Source organism: Vulpes lagopus, chromosome 11 (assembly GCF_018345385.1).
Source record: "Vulpes lagopus strain Blue_001 chromosome 11, ASM1834538v1, whole genome shotgun sequence".
Classification (NCBI taxonomy): domain Eukaryota; kingdom Metazoa; phylum Chordata; class Mammalia; order Carnivora; family Canidae; genus Vulpes; species Vulpes lagopus.
The window spans coordinates 86,666,364-86,683,702 of record NC_054834.1 but is presented as its reverse complement, the minus strand read 5'-3'; the positions used below and the strand labels follow the sequence as shown (position 1 = coordinate 86,683,702).

At 37.2% G+C, this 17,339-nt stretch overlaps 1 protein-coding gene and 1 pseudogene across 6 annotated transcripts in view; one reads left to right on the top strand and one right to left on the bottom strand.

Annotated features, from left to right (window-relative positions):
• SLC4A10 (solute carrier family 4 member 10) overlaps nt 1-17,339 on the bottom strand; it is a 295,705-nt gene that overhangs the window by 53,489 nt on the left and 224,877 nt on the right. The window lies entirely within an intron of this gene.
• Nucleotides 8,546-9,228, top strand: LOC121501649 (annotated as a pseudogene).

The following is a 17,339-nucleotide window of genomic DNA, read 5'->3' as shown; positions in this document are numbered from 1 at the left end:
ACAAAAACAGACACATAGATCAATGGAACAGAATAGAGAACCCAGAAGTGGACCCTGAAATGTACGGTCATCTAATATTCGATAAAGGAGGAAAGACTATCCATTGGAAGAAAGACAGTCTCCTCAATAAATGGTGCTGGGAAAACTGGACATCCACATGCAGAAGAATGAAACTGGACCACTCTCTTTCACCATACACAAAGATAAACTCAAAATGGATGAGAGATCTAAATGTGAGACAAGATTCCATCAAAATCCTAGAGGAGAACACAGGCAACACCCTTTTTGAACTTGGCCACAGTAACTTCTTGCAAGATACATCCACAAAGGCAAAAGAAACAAAAGCAAAAATGAACTATTGGGACTTCATCAAGATAAGAAGCTTTTGCACAGCAAAGGATACAGTCAACAAAACTAAAAGACAACCTACAGAATGGGAGAAGATATTTGCAAATGACATATCAGATAAAGGGCTAGTTTCCAAAATCTATAAAGAACTTATTAAACTCAACACCAAAGAAACAAACAATCCAATCATGAAATGGGCAAAAGACATGAAGAGAAATCTCACAGAGGAAGACATGGACATGGCCAACAAGCACATGAGAAAATGCTCTGCATCACTTGCCATCAGGGAAATACAAATCAAAACCACAATGAGATACCACCTCACACCAGTGAGAATGGGGAAAATTAACAAGGCAGGAAACAACAAATGTTGGAGAGGATGCGGAGAAAAGGGAACCCTCTTACACTGTTGGTGGGAATGTGAACTGGTGCAGCCACTCTGGAAAACTGTGTGGAGGTTCCTCAAAGAGTTAAAAATAGACCTGCCCTACAACCCAGCAATTGCACTGTTGGGGATTTACCCCAAAGATTCAGATGCAATGAAACGTCAGGACACCTGCACCCCGATGTTTCTATCAGCAATGGCCACAATAGCCAAACTGTGGAAGGAGCCTCGGTGTCCATCGAAAGATGAATGGATAAAGAAGATGTGGTTTATGTATACAATGGAATATTCCTCAGCAATTAGAAACGACAAATACCCACCATTTGCTTCGACGTGGATGGAACTGGAGGGTATTATGCTGAGTGAAATAAGTCAATCGGAGAAGGACAAACAGTGTATGTTCTCATTCATTTGGGGAATATGAATAATAGTGAAAGGGAATATAAAGGAAGGGAGAAGAAATGTTGGGAAATATCAGGAAGGGAGACAGAACATAAAGACTCCTAACTCAGGTAAACGAACTAGGGGTGGTGGAAGGGGAGGAGGGCGGGTGTTGGAGGGGAATGGGTGACGGGCACTGAGGTGGACACTTGACGGGATGAGCACTGGTTGTTTTTCTGTATGTTGGTAAATTGAACACCAATAAAAATTAATTTAAAAATAAAAAAAAATAATAAAATTTAAAAAAAATGCCCATATTACCCAAAGTGGTCTACATATTTCATGTAATCCCTACGAAATCCCAGTGGCATTTTTCACAGAAATAGAAAAATATAATTCTAATTTTCACATGAATCCACAAAGGGTTCTGAATAGTCAAAACAATCTTGAAAAAAATAGAATAAAGTTGGAAGACTTACACTACCTGATTTTAAAACTTATTACGAAGCTAGAATAATCACAGAGTATGGTACTGAAATGAAGACAAATATATAGATCGATAGAACTAAATAGAGACCCCAGAAACAAACCTTCATGTATACAGTCAAAAGGTCTTCAACAGGACAACAGCAAGACTACAAATGGGGAAAGGATAGTCTTTTAAAAAATGTTGCTGGGAAAATTGGATATCCACATATAGAAGAATGAAATTTTTTCTTACACTTTATATAAAAACCAATTCTAAATGGACAAAGACTTAAAAATAAGACCTGAAACTATAAAATTCCTTCAAGAAAACAGGGAAACAGCTTTATGACCTTGGTATTAGCAATGATTTCTTGAATATAACACCAAAATCACAGGCAACAAAATCAAAAATAGGTAGTGGGACTTTATCAAATTATAAAACTCCTACATATCAAAGAAAACAGTCAAGAGAATGAACAGGTGTTAATATCCAAAATATATAAGGATTTCCTACAATTCAATAGCAATAAAACAACTTGATTAAAAATGGGCAGGAGTGTCTGGGTGACTCAGTTGGCTAAATGTCTGATTCTTGATCTCAGTGTCATGAGGTCAAGCCCCATGTGGAGCCTACTTTAAAAAATGGGATGAGGGAGGAAAAGGACTTAAATAGAGATTTCTCCAAAAAAAAGACCTACAAATGATCAATAGCTATATTTAAAAAATACTCAACATCATTAATCATCAAGAAAATGCAAGTCAAAACTATAAGGAGGTATCACCTCACACCTGTTAGGATGACCACAATAAACAAAACAAACAAAACATGAGAAAAGAATAAGTGTTGGTGAGGAGGTGGAGAAATTGGTACCCTTGTGCCAATATTGCTGTTAGGATGTAAAATGGTGCAGCCACTATAGAAAATACTATGCAGGTCCCTCAGAAGATTAAAAATACAACTACTATATAACCCAGCAACCCCACTTCTGACTATTTATCCAAAAGAATTGAAGCCAGGATCATGCAGAAATATTTGCATTCCCATGATCATTGCAACATTGTTCACAACAGCCAAGAGGTGGAAATAATCTAAACGTCCATCTACAGATGAATGGATAAAGAAAATATGATATATATATATATATGCAATGAAATATTATTCATCCATTGATAAAAGAAGGAAATCCTGTCATATGCTACCACAAGGATAATTAAACATTGAGGAAATTATACTAAGTGAAATAAGCCGGTCAGAGTGGAACAAACACCTCAGGATTCCACTTATGAGATATCTAAAGTAGTGAGACTTACAGAAACAGAAAGTAGAATGGTGGGTTCTAGGGCCAGGGGAGGAGAAATGGGAGTTGTTCATCAGATACAGAGTTTTAGTCATGCAGTATGAAAAATTTCAAGAGATCTACTGTGCAACATCTGCTGTACTACATACTTAAAATTTTAGTAAGGAGTCAACAGGATAGACTTACTGAATTCTTAGAAAAGCTTGAAGATATTCAAGCACAGAAGGCAAGAAAAAAAGAAAGCGGTCAGCAATTCTAGGAAAGATAAAAGGTTTTACAAGAAAAGCATATTCCAAAGAGGAAGAAACTAAAATATGAAATGATTTTGAGCAGCTCATGAAATGTTAAAAAGGAGAATTCATTTGACCACAATGTTAAGAACACTGCAGATTTTTATTCTTCAGTATTATATTATATTTGAGTTATTTTATTTGTGGTTTTCTTAGGGCTTACCATATACATCCAGCTATTGGGGTACACTAATTGCTGGCTGATTGCTCTATTGTTTTTTACAATAACCTGGAAGCATAAACTGCTCTGGTGATCTGATCTGATTAAATTCTAGCTTCTCTGCTAGAGGTCATTGAAGTTTTTCTGACCCTGGAAGGGCTCTTAGCTGTCTTTCCCTGGTTCTCTCTGGAACACTAGGTGGCCTATTGTTAGCCTGTGTCTCTCATACAGCTACCTACCACCTCTTAATTGCCTTCCACCAAAGCTTCCATTATTTATGAGAGTCTGTTTAAGGCTGTGCTTTAAAGAAAACCAGTACTTTTGTAGAGAATTTTGGGGCCCTCCCTGGGCAAAATCTCTGAGGTTTGGCTCCGGAGTTAGGAGCCTGGAGAATGGTATGTTTTTTTCTGCGTGATTCCCTTGCTTTAGGAGTAAGGAACTGGGCAAGGGTAGAAATCAAGGCCTACACTTTGGGTGGGTCTGGATGAATGAAGGTAGCCCCAAACTGTTGGATACACTGACTCAACATTTAGTTTTCATAACTCATGCAGGGGACGGGAGTGGAATGATAAATGCTGCAACCTACTCTTCTTGAGAAGATACCACTGTTCTCCCCTGGAAGTTAGAAGGAGAAGGGGCCCTGTGTTCTTAGCTATACTTGCCTAGGATGAAGCTTCTATCATACTGAGCTGGGTGCCCCTCCATTGCTTTTTTTTTTTTTTTAAGATTTTATTTATGTATTCATGAGACACAGAGAGAAAGAGAGAGGCAGAGGCATAGGCAGAGGGAGAAACAGGCTCCCTGTAGGGAGCCCGATGCAGGACTCGATCCCAGGACCCTGGGATCATGACATAAGCCAAAGGCAGATACTCAACCACTGAGCCACCCAGGTGCCTCTTCATTATTGCTTTTTAAAATAGTTTTTACCAGTGTGGTTATTTCATCACAGAGAGGGAACTGTTTGAGCTTCTTATGTTACCATTCTGGAATTATCTATTCAGAACATTTTGTAATGGCATAGGAGTCATGATACTAGAGCCATAGAGAAGGATATGTAATCACTGCACACTACTTAGCTCTAGAGTGAATGATGTAGAGAAACAACCTAAATTTCCATCAATAGGTGAATGGATAAAGAGATTGTAGTACATACATACAATGGAATATTACTTAGTCGTAAAAAAGAATGAAATCTTGCCATTTGCAACAACATAGATGGATCTAAAGGATATAATGCTGTAGAGAGCAAAATGGAGTCTCTCACGTCAAGTAGAAGCCTGTGTCAAGCAGGGGCCTGTGTCAAGCAATGACACAAGCACTTAAAGGTGCTACAGGGAGAAGATATCCTGTGACTAATGTCAGCTGACCCCCCAGAACTGATAACAAGAAGAACCAGAGGAGGTCCGCAGGAACCTGAAACCAATTAAATCCCTTTAAAAAGGGAAGGATTTTGGCAGCAAAATTTCAGACTCTTCAGACCTGACCTTTCTATGTTTGGTCACTTAAAATAGGCAATGGCCACCAAAGCCCCTGCCTGATTAATCTCTGAACAGGACCAAGATCTTTCACTGCTTGAGCATAAGAAGCAGTCTAAGTGCCCAGAACTGACCCAGACCAGACTAAGGCCTTATGTCAAATGCAGGCCCACAGACCAACTTTATGTTTGGTCCTTTGGTTCATTAACAACCAACACCCTTCTGTTATCTTGTTTGTTGTGTGGTTTGTCTTCTGTCCTGCTCTGTATGCTATGTAAGAAGCCAAGTTTAATGACACGGTGAATTGTCATTGAGTGTGGTATCCTGAACCTGCTTTATAGTTATGATCTAACTTTGCTTTTATGATTGAATAAAGTTGACCTTGTAGAAAGACACAACTCGTGTGTGTGCCTTCACAGCATGCTGATAACAAATACTAAGTTAGATAGAGACAAATAGCACATCATTTCACTCATATGTTAGAATTTAAAAAATAAAACAAATAAAGAAAACATAGACAAACAAAAAACCTGACTCTTGGGCAGCCCGGGTGGCTCAGCAGTTTAGCGCCACCTTCAGCCCAGGGCCTGATCCTGGATACCTGGGATAGAGTCCCATGTCAAGCTCCCTGCATGGAGCCTGCTTCTCCCTCTGCCTTGTGTCTCTGCCTTTCTCTCTCTTTCTCTGTGTCTCTCATGAATAAATAAATAAAATCTTAAAAAACAACAACAACAAAACCTGATTCTCGAATAAAGAGAACAAACTGGCGGTTGCCAAAGGGGAGGTGTGTGGGGGATGGGTGAACTAGGTGATGAGGATTAAGAATAAACTTATGATGAGCATTGAGAAATGTACTGAATTGTTGAATAATTATATTGTACACCTGAAACTAATATAACACTGTATGTTAATCATACTTCAATTAAAAAAAATAAAAATAGAAATACATTCAATCCAGTAATTCCACTAGCATGTATTTACCCAAAGAAAGGAAAATACTAAATTGAAAAGATACATGAACCTCAGTGTCTGTTGCAGGATTATTTATAATAGCCAAGACATGGAAGCAATTCAAGTGTCCGTTGACAGATGAATGGATAAAGAAACACACACAATGGAATATTACTCAGCCATAAAAAGAATGAGATCTTGCCATTTGTGACAACATGGATGCACATAGAGGGTAGTAGGTTAGGTGAAATAAGTCAGAGAAAAACAAATACTATGTAATTTCACTTCACTTATATATGGAATCTAAAAAACAAGCATATGAATAAGCAAAACAAAACAAAACAAAACAAAAACAAAAACGAAAACAAATAAAAAGCAGAAATAGATCCATAATACAGAGGACAAACTGATGACTGCCAAAGGAGAACAGGTTGGGGATGAGCAAAATAGGTGAAGAGGAGTGGGATTTACAGGCTTCCAATTATGGAATGAGTATGTCCTGGCAATAAAAGGCACAGTATAGGGAATAGAGTCAATGGTATTATAATAGCCTTGTATGGAAACAGATGGTAGCTACCTTGTGGTGAGCACAGCATAACATATACAGATGTTGAATTGCTATGTTGCACACCTGAATCCAATACAACATTGTGTCAACTATACATCAATTTTAAAAATTAAAATATAAATACATTTGTGAAATGCACTATAAACAATTCTAGGCTGCTAATAAGGTAAATAAAAGGAGAGCCACACCTTGAATCTGGGTGCTTAAAGAAAACTTTAAGAAAGTGGTGTTTGAGCTGAGATCTACTAAAAAGTGAACAAAATTAAGTAAGAAATGGTATGGGCAGGGTGGTGGAGGGGGTGGACTAGAAAGAGCAAATAGCAGGTGGGAAGGCCTGAGTCAAGGAGCAGATAGACATACACAGAAAGTTTAGTGTGGCAGAAGCAGATAGGGAAGGCCCAGACTGCATAGACTGAGCATGGAGGGCCCTCATAGGTATTTTGAGTGTTAAAATGAGAACACTAGGAACCTTTTGAAGGATTTTTTTTTTTTGAAAGATTTCTTATTCCTATTCCATTATCTCTATGGTTTTTGTGATTAATGTTGGTTTTGCAATCCTCATACAAAGCCCACATCATTCATTGAAAAGATCAGATCTAGGCATTATCTAGAACAACTGCAGCTCAGGCTTTCAAAAAATGGCATTAAAGGAAAGGGCTTAGGTCACTGAGAGGTCTTGCAAGAAGAGTCAGTGGACACAGTAGATAACTGCATTTGGCACCCACCAAAGGGAAGTGTGGGAGGCAGATCAAGTAATTCCTGAAGTTCTGGACCACCACAGATATCAATGTTATCATGCATAAAAGAGCTGCCTATTACTACAAGGCATCCTTTCTTAATCCCAGGAATAAATTCCAATATGTCCAGGGACAAATTTTAACATGAATGACCTTTCCATAGTTAATGAAGATGCTTAGACACTGGTCTAGGAAATAAAAATTAACAGTAGAGCTGCCAGCAGCATGTCTATAGTCTGAAATAAGATCATTACTTATCTCTCAAAAGTAGAACCTAGAGTACTGAAGAGGTGGTGGATGAGAGGATGGTTTAAATAGGTGATGGGTATTAAGGAGGGCACTTGTAATGAATGCTGGGTGTTGCATGTAAGTGATGTATCAGTAGATTCTACTCCTGAAACTAATGTGACACTGTATGTTAACTAACTGGAATTTAAATAAAAACTTGGAGTGAAAAAAAGTAGAACGTAAGCACTCACTTTGATCTTGGATCCTCCAAATGAAGGTTTAAGGATTACACCTATGATAGCCTTCAAAATACCCAATTGTGCCTACAATGTCTTGTTTAGAAACTCTGGTTCTTTCACAGTTGTGCCAGGATTAGATGAAAAAGCAACAGTGAAAAAGCAAGGCTTATAGGTCTTCATATGTCTTGCTACTATTCTGCTTATACATATATGAACCTGCCAAACTCTGTCTGTAAATCAGTTCAGTAGTAAGGGAGAGCGTGTTCCCATGATGGGAAATCCCCCAAATTGAACATTCTGTTACTCTGCATCAGAAAAAAAAGCTCAACACCATAGGAGTCTGATGGGAAAACATTTTCATACTCTGAACATTTGTTAAAAGTAAATTTATTGATGATAAAAGGAAACTATAATGCAAAATAGGAAAAATATGCCAAATTTCTTGTAGGAGTAACATAATAAGAAAGAATTAGCATTATAGGAGATGTATACATTAAATGGGAAAAAATATATATGTGTGTATATATACGTATATTTATATACATGCACATACACACATAGAATTTAATTTGAAAGGAAGAATTTCATTTAAAAGGAAGTTGGGAACAAAAACATTTACTAGCCCTTTGATCCCATTTATATTACTAACAGAGGGCACATCAGTGGAGATTTGAGGCTATTTATTTGCATATTTTAGTGAAATCACTAAACAAGCCAGCTCTTCTGTTATCTAACTGCACTTAACAAAAACAAAGCAAATTGCTAGTTCTGACTCATTTGAATAATAGGCAAGTAAACTTCAGACATAACTGATTCTAAAATAAATTCTTCAAAGCTATAACTCATGGCTTTACTTTGATTTACACTGGGAAAATTGATCATCGTTTCAAAAGAAAAATTAGTCACTGCTTAACAATTAAAGTACCAACACATTTTAAAACAGGACAGATTGAGAGGACACCTTCATCTCACCAGGGAATTCATGGAATAACTTGGTTCTTGGGAACCAGTACCATAATGTCTGGCTGTAAGACTGGCCCATCCATCCTCAACAGCAACCTGGCCAAATTTGGGTACTGAGTGCCTCCAGACATTGGCCTCCAGGCCAATTATCTGCACCCAGATGAAATAGATGGGCATTTTGTTCACATCACCTTTGGTCACCCTGTGATAGAGAGTTTCTAAAAGCAGCGAGGCCAGGATTCTTTGGCATGCAGAGGATGGTGTCCAGACTGGAACACTGGGTGAGGCCAGTGGCTGCAGTAGTAGCCAATCAATATACATTTCATCTTGAGGATACTAAGACCCCTGGGGCTTTGATTAAAGATACTTGGGAAAATGAGATGAAGGTTAGTTAGACTTGCCATCAAACTAGGAGCTACAGTGGAATATTTAGCAACGTGGGCTAATCAGATAGATACAAGCTCTGTTATGCCAGTGGAACCTGAATTTGGAGGGCAGCAACATATGGAAGATACAGTGTCAAAAGTCCAACAGTGGAGGATCCAGTGCCATCTTTAGACACAGAGGTCAATGTTAGGGCAGGTATGACACGATCCATAACTGCAAATATAGGTGCTAACATGACTCTGTCCGGCAGTGCTATTATGAGGAGTGAATCCCCCAGATCTGTGATCAACCTGTTAGGATATATTTTCTCAGAAACATTCTCTTCATCAGTGAAATCTCAAGGAGCCTAATGTTTCTGCTCATGAAATTTCCCTTTTTTTGGAAAACAAGAATGTTGACCACTAAATCATATTGCATGAGGCAGTACCGCTTTCCTGAGCAACTATTTATTCCAATGTCTAAAATCCATTGTGCAAAATGCTCTAGGGGGTTAGAAATTAGTGTGTATACTTACATCTTTAGTGATGGACTTTAAAGATTACTGTGGTAAAATACACTCTTTCTGCTGAGAGACTTGATTTTTATAAAGAATGAAAATATAGCTGTATTAAGATTATAAATAGAAATGCAATAAATCTCTCTTAATGCCTAAAGAAGCCATATTAGCTATTACGAAAAAATAATTTGCTGCATTTCTGAAAAGAACTTTCTGTTGTTTACCATAGGTTTTCCAAAAGCAAAGGAAGTCCTTAAGTTTTTCTTATTTCATGTCACTTGTGATTTGTGTATATGATTGACAATATAACTAGAGTGGAACTTATGAAAAAAAATCTAAGCTTGGATCTACCAAACTCTTCTTGCATCTAAAACATCTATTTTCCCTTTTTACTCAACACTTACTACATAAAAATGTATGAAGCCCAGGGGTTTTCAGGTGGTCTTCTCTAAAATATAAGGATTGATTTTATCAAGGTTATTTGTCAGCTTTCCTGGAAGGGACAGATTATTCAGTATTTTTTCTTCCCCTTTTCTTAATGCCACCTACCATTCTTAAGGACATTAAACAATACTGCTGCCTTAGTTCTGAGTAGAAAGAAAATTAAAGCTTCCATTTGGAAATACTGACGTGAATCTTGACTCATCCCTTTCAACCTATTTGACTTCAGAAAATTGCACAACCTCTATGAGTTTCTGTTAACTCATTGTACATCAAATGTAATTATAACAATTGTGCGGGGTTGTGTTGAGGCTTAGAAGAGGTATCATAATATATATAAAGCTTCCGGTACTATTCCTAGAACTTAGTACTCAGTATAAAGTAGCTATCATTATATAAGCTTGCTATGTGGGTTACAAAGTACTTTGAGATAATAGTAAACCAACAGATCATGCCTATGACTAGTAGGGTAGGTATCTTTGTCCTCATTTAAAAATGAGAAGCTAAAGCTCAGCAGCAGGCTGGTATCAAGAAAGGGATCTATTAGGGCACAGGATTTCTGGTCTGTACTTCTTTTACAAATGGAGCCCTTTAGGCGAGGGGTGGGCAAAGGAGGCTTCTTTGGCTTACCATTGTCTTATTTCCAGTCTAATTTTATTCTGTAGAAGAGCCAGATGACTGAGAATATTCTGAAACTTTGGATATTGGCCTCAAGGATATCTATTTTATTACTCCAAGAAAGACCAGGTAGGTTAGGATATGACAAGGTACAGCATTAACCCACAAACTAAAATATTTATAACTATGCCCAAAGCTATACTTAGAAAACAAATATGTACCAACGACTTTATTCTTCTAAAAACTCTTGTTATGTAAGTATGGTAAGAAATTTTGTTAAAAGGACAGGTATCTGTAGTTTTTTTTCTCTGCATAAATGGTCAGAACTTGAAAAAAATGTAAAAATAAATATTTTAAATGGTCAGGTCTAGGGCCTTCAAACTTGTAAGGCAGAAATATTTTTCATATTTCTGAGATCTTTTAGCTCCCTAGGGATGGTTCTGAGAAGAAAGTAAACTGAAGGCAGTGTGAGGAAGAACAAAAATGCTACCTGCCCTTCCCCCACCCTCCTCACCCCAACTGGGATCCCCAGCTAACTAAGCAGGTGGGAGTGAGGAAGCAAATGGCTTGGAGAGCTGCTTAGAGACCTGCCAGGTAAGACTTTAAGGTCCTATTAGATGATAGGGATCATTCAAGGATCCGTAACTTAGGGTCACGGGAACATGTGCCTAGCTTTAGACTGGCATATGTTCCCTAAAGTCTTCTTTTTAGAATCATAAAAAATGTATTTAAACTGCTACACAGATTAATTATATGTGCCCAGGGAATGTATATGCTATGATTCAAGTTTCATCTAAACATACAGAACTGCCAGAAATCATTCCTGAGCCTTGTGACAAATTCAAATAATAACATAGATGATTACTGCATAGTAGTGTTGCCAAAAAGAAAACAGTTAATATTCATTAGGAGCAGTAATCTTTTTATTGTCAGAGTAAATTAGTAATATATTGTCTGAATCTGTTACATCAAGTGGCAAAGATTCTTTTTAGGTAGCTAACAATTAGAATTCTCTAATTTGGTCATTTTGCTAAGTTACCTCAGGAGAACAAGAGAAAATTATTTAATAGGAAATGATCTGAATATTCTGAAAATTTGGTGAAAGTAAATTTGCATATGATGAAAGGAAACTAAAATGTAAAATAAAGAGTATATGTAACAAAGGAGAAAGGTAGCACTAAAACAGATGAATAAATATATCTATGTAAATGTGCTTTCTCTAGATACTGTGTATTATGCATATAGATATGACATGCATACGGCTACCAGTGCATGGCAGGAAGCACTTTGTTTCGTAGTTTAATCGTTTGATTTTTTTCTACATTTTATAGATGGAGGAAACTGAGTGGTAACCTATTCAAGGCCATACTGATCAAATTTGAATCCAAGTCTGCTTGACCCTGAAACCTCTGCTCTTTTAGCTACAATATGCTTCCTCCGACTGTAACTTCCTGTAATCTTCATCAGCACAGCCAGAAGAGTGAGAGGACTCTAGAACAAATTAAATAAACTACATTACACTGTATGATCGTCTCAGTTTCCCCCTTGTAGATACTTCTCCTTTGAGATATCCAAACCCCCCAGAAAAACACCCTGCAGCCCTGCCCTCATATCCTGATAGCTATACTACCACCACCTCCTTTGGCCCAACTGCCCAGATTCTTATTTCTCATGGCCTCATCCTAACCTGGCCACTGGGCTGGTATCATGTCTCCACTCACTTCGTTTGCTGTATGCATCATTCTCTCAGGATTATGGTCTCTGTTTTCTATTTTTTTAAGATTTTATTTATTTATGATAGACATAGAGAGAGAGAGAGAGAGAGAGAGAGAGAGAGAGAGAGGCAGATACACAGGAGGAGGGAGAAGCAGGCTCCATGCTGGGAGCCCGATGTGGGACTCGATCCCGGGACTCCAGGATCGCGCCCTGGGCCAAAGGCAGGTGCTAAACCACTGAGCCACCCAGGGATCCCTGGTCTCTGTTTTCTAAATGATTGTATTGTGTTAGTGAGGACAATGGCATAATGTGTTACTCCACTTCTGGGAGGATAGTTATATTTCAACAATGAAATGACTACATACTTAGTACTAAATTTGTTCTGAAAGTACAATTTGGTATAAAAATAGTAAGCTCATAAGAAACTTATTTTTTGGAGAGTCAGGTCTCTAAGTGGATGTTAGTCACCTATGCCTCCTTGTCAGGCCTATCTCTAGTTAATAATATTGCTCATCCATAAATCAATTCCAAAAAGGAAAAATACATTTATTAACCTACATCACAGATATCATGTATAGCCATCAAATCATTGTTCTTTCCTCAGTCTGCCCCTCTGATGTTTGAAATCTCAGCACTTAGTTCTTAGAGGCTGCATGCTTCTACAGGAAGTTTAAAAAAAGTATCTAGGGACACCCGGGTGGCTCAATGGTTGGGTGTCTGCCTTGGACTCAGGGAGTGATTCCAGAGTCCCGGGATCGAGTCCCCCGCCGGACTCCCTGCATGGAGCCTGCTTCTCCCTCTGCCTGTGTCTCTGCCTCTCTCTGTGTGTCTCTCATGAATCAATAAATAAAACCTTAAAAAAAAAAGTATCTGTTCCAACTCTTGGTAGCTCAAAGAAGGCTCTGGATATTTAGGGTTATTGAATGTCAAAAGCAGATATTCTAAATATATAAATATTCTAAATAAATAAATCATGATAAAATGAGGAAACAAACTCACTTTTCTGCTCTTCATCTATATCAATGAACTTAGTCCAAATAACTCTAATACAAAACTACCAAAGGAAAAGAAGAAAGAAAAGAAAACTAGAGACAGCAATGTGAAGAGATGGAATAGGAGTCTGGAATAAGCTCTGTCGTTAGTTTCATCTAGAATAATTTTTAGTGACTCTGGCCATAAGATGGAAATATCAATGAAAAAATGTCTAAGATGCCTGGGTGGTTCAGTTGGTTAACTGTCTGTGTTTGGCTCAGGTCATCATCTCAGGGTCCTGGGATCAAGCCCCACACTGGGCTTCCTGCTCAGCGGGGAGCCTGCTTCTCCCTCTTCCTCTGCCTGCTACTCCACCTGCTTGTGTCTCGCTCTCTCTCTCTCTCCCCGTCAAATAAATAAAATTGTAAAACAAAAACAAACAGACAAAAAAATTCCTTTGGGTGCATAAGACAGCCTGGTGCCTAGGACACTGGGCTTCAGACTCTCCAGCCAGAATTCCTGTATTATTCAAATCCAAGCACTTTGTTGAACAACATTGGGCAAGTTACTTAACCTCCCTATATTTCAGTTTTCTTGAAGTGGGGCGAATGAGAGCAACCAACCACATGGGGGTATTATGAGAATAAAATGAGTTAATATAGATAAGTAAATACTAATTAGTTATTAGGTATCGTCACGGTTGTTATTAGTATACAACTGTCACTAAAACTAGCTCGTAGACTGGGAAGTTCAACAATTCAAAGGCAAAACAATGGGTAGTATCTGCACTTTTTTACAGTTTTTAAAACACCAGTATAAAATGCCAATAATCTTGACTTGTGTTGTTGGATTGTTTGGCTTAAAATACACTTCACCAAACACATCCTCTACTTACTTTGCCCAAAGAAAAGCATATGCTCTATGCCATCTTATTTATATAAATGGCTACAGAGTGATTAGATAAACATTATAATTAAATGCCCTCATCCAGAAGTCTTTGCTTTTGTTTCAAGGCTAATGGAGGTGATCAGTCTTCCTTACATGAGAAGAGCCTGTGGCTGTCTTCTGGAAAACATAATTTGGTAGAACTCCCTTCAACATTATTACTAATTTTAGTTTCTGGGTTGCAGATGCCCTCCTTTTTGTCTTTGTAGTTATTATTAGTACCTTCCTGTGTGTACTGAACAATAATGGTTCGTGATTTATTTCTCTTTTTGAAGTCTCTTTATTGACTAAATTAGCCCCCAGAGTGCTGTATAGCAAGTTAGGTATTGATATAAGGCATAAAATCAGAGAACTATGATTTCTCTGTAGAAGCCAAACACATTTTATACCTAGTCTTTTCTCCTTTTCAGTATTTTGAGTTAACAAAATAATAAAATCACATTACAGAATATTTACAGAATAAAAAATAACAAGAAATCTCTCGTAGTATTTCCATCTATTACTATAATGTTTTTGACATATTTCTAATAGTAGTTCTTATATATAATTTCAACATGTGTATAAGCATACAATGTCTTTAATCTTTACTTTTTTCTTTTCTTTCTTTTTTTTAAGATGGGTGGGGAGGGGAAAAGAGACAAGGAGAGACAGAATTCCAAGCAGATTCCATTCCCAGCATAGAGCCCAATATGGAGCTTGATCTCATGGCCCAGAGATCATGACTTGAGCCAAAATCAAGAGTTGGATGCTTAACTGGCTGAACCACGCAGGTGCCCCTTTAATCGTTTTTATGTAGCACCGTAATGAAAGCATTCTCCATGTGGCTCCGTTATTCTTCATAACTATAATTATTAATGGATGTGACATGGTTTACTTACTTTTTATTACTAAACATTTAATTTGTTTCTATTTAGAGGATTATTTAAATAACACAGTGATAAATCTTTGATGAATATATTTATTTCCATATTTTGGAATTTATTCTTAGAAGAGATTGTCTAAATACTTATATTTATCTCTCTAGGAAATTATCTAAACTTATAGCTATATCATGAAGAAAAGAGCTTTTCAAAAATATGCAAAATAACTCTGTAAAACACCATGACTGCTAGCTAATACTAAAAACATAAATACTCTCTCCATTAAATTCTTAAACTTTTTCTCATTTGAATTTCATTTCCATTCAAATACCTGTGTCCTCTCCTTGGCCTCTAAATATATAACTTTGGAAATATTTCTCACTCTCATGATAGTCTGCACCTTTATGTGTTAGCTTATGTCAACTATAATTAAGCACTTCTTTGTGTAATGTTTAACGTCTAACTTTTTCAATAGATAATATGCTATATAAGAGCAGAAACCCCATCTATTTTGTCACTTTTATATCCAAAAGTTACACAGCAGGCAATGTTGTTTATTCATTCATTGATATATAATGGTTTTAAATTATTTTGCGCAGATTACTTTGCTCACTGCTATGGGAAATACATAGAAATATATGACAGTTCTTGCTTTTAAGGAATTGTAATAATTAATAATAATAATCCTTTACTATTATTTTTATTTTAATACGTTGTAGGAAAAAGTTCATGGGCTTTAAAACCAGATGGATTTGAGTTTGACTCTCATTTATTATTCATTGGCTATATGATATTGGGCAAATTAGTTAGCTTGTTGGAGCCTCATACTGATCATCTGTAAAGCAGGGTAATACTCGCTCCACAGGTTATTGTGAAATTAAAATAATTCGTAAAGTCATGTATGCAAAATGTTGTTATAGTTCATATAAATTAGAAAGTTTTCCATAATTTTTTGTTGAATGAATGAATAAAGCCTTGTCAATTTTGGGTTTTCTTCCCCCCCCCCAACTCATTACCATTGTCTGAGTCAATAGTAAGGACTTAAACATTTCACACTAGGCTATTGATCCTTGTTCCACTTCCTATGATCATCTTTTAGTCTATTATCACATAATTCTTCGCAGAGCTTTGTAATTATCCCTAACTTTTTACCAGATAAAAATTATTACAATTTTTAAGGATCCTTGCCCATTTGCCCCAGGAGTCCATTCTATGTACCTCAGTGCCCTTGGCTCTATTATGACCTGCTCATGCAGAACATACAGATACAATTAAGAGAAAAGAACATAAATATGCCAAATATAATAAACTCAAGTGACAGGTACAACAGAGATAGCATGATTACTTAGAGTTTATTTCTTCTCTGAATATTTCCCAACTCCCCAGGGTAGTTTCTCACTTCTACCTTCAGGCCATTATGCATATATCTAGTATAAATACTTGCTACAGCATGCTGCAATTATTTGAGTATACATTGTCTGTAGCTCCCTCTTCATTTATTGACTCGACAAATATTCAATTTGCAGCACAATGTATAAAGTGCATCTGTAGGCTCTTGATAATCACTGAGCTCCTTTAGAGTAGAGACCATATCATACTCATTTTTGTACTATCAATGCTAACACAAAACAGAGAGGACAAATGGATATTGAAGGAATGAGCCAGTGAGTGAGTGAGTAAGAAAATGCATGAACAAAATAGCAAATCTATTTATTATATCTTAAACATTTTGCTCTACCTTTGAAGTTTTTAGGTAGCTATTTTCCTAAAATGAGAAGTAAATTTGGTTATAGGGAACTGATTTGATGAGCACCACCTGGCCCTAATTAGCTCATCTTATGACCTGCCATAAGATGAATTTCCCATCAGAAGACATATTCTATAGGCAGCCTCAGTGGCTCAGCGGTTTAGCACCTACCTTCAGCCCAGGGTGTGACCCTGGAGACCCAGGATCGAGTCCTACATAGGGCTCCCTGCATGGAGCCTGCTTCTCCCTCTGTCTGTGACTCTGCCTCTCTCTCTCTCTCATGAATAAATAAATAAAATGTTAAAAAGACTTATTCTTAGAAAGAAATTATGAAATAATACATGCACACAATGTCAGTTGGATGCTTTGAAATATACAGAGAAAACAAGCCTTTTTTCTCACAATCCTATCTTCTTCCCCCTCAAATATCATAGGTTTGGTAGTTATGCTTCCAGATCTTTTATTTCCTATGTGTTTCAAATATACTTCCTACGCCTTTTTGGGAGTTAAGACATCATCTCTAGAGGGTTGCTCTCAGGGGCCGCAGAATAGGTTGTTGGTGCAGATTCCTACCCCAATCTTTAAGCCAAGCTATTACCAAGCTTCTTAAAAATAACAAGTTGATGTAGAGCTTCAATGTGATGCAGCACAATTCATTTCTCTAGC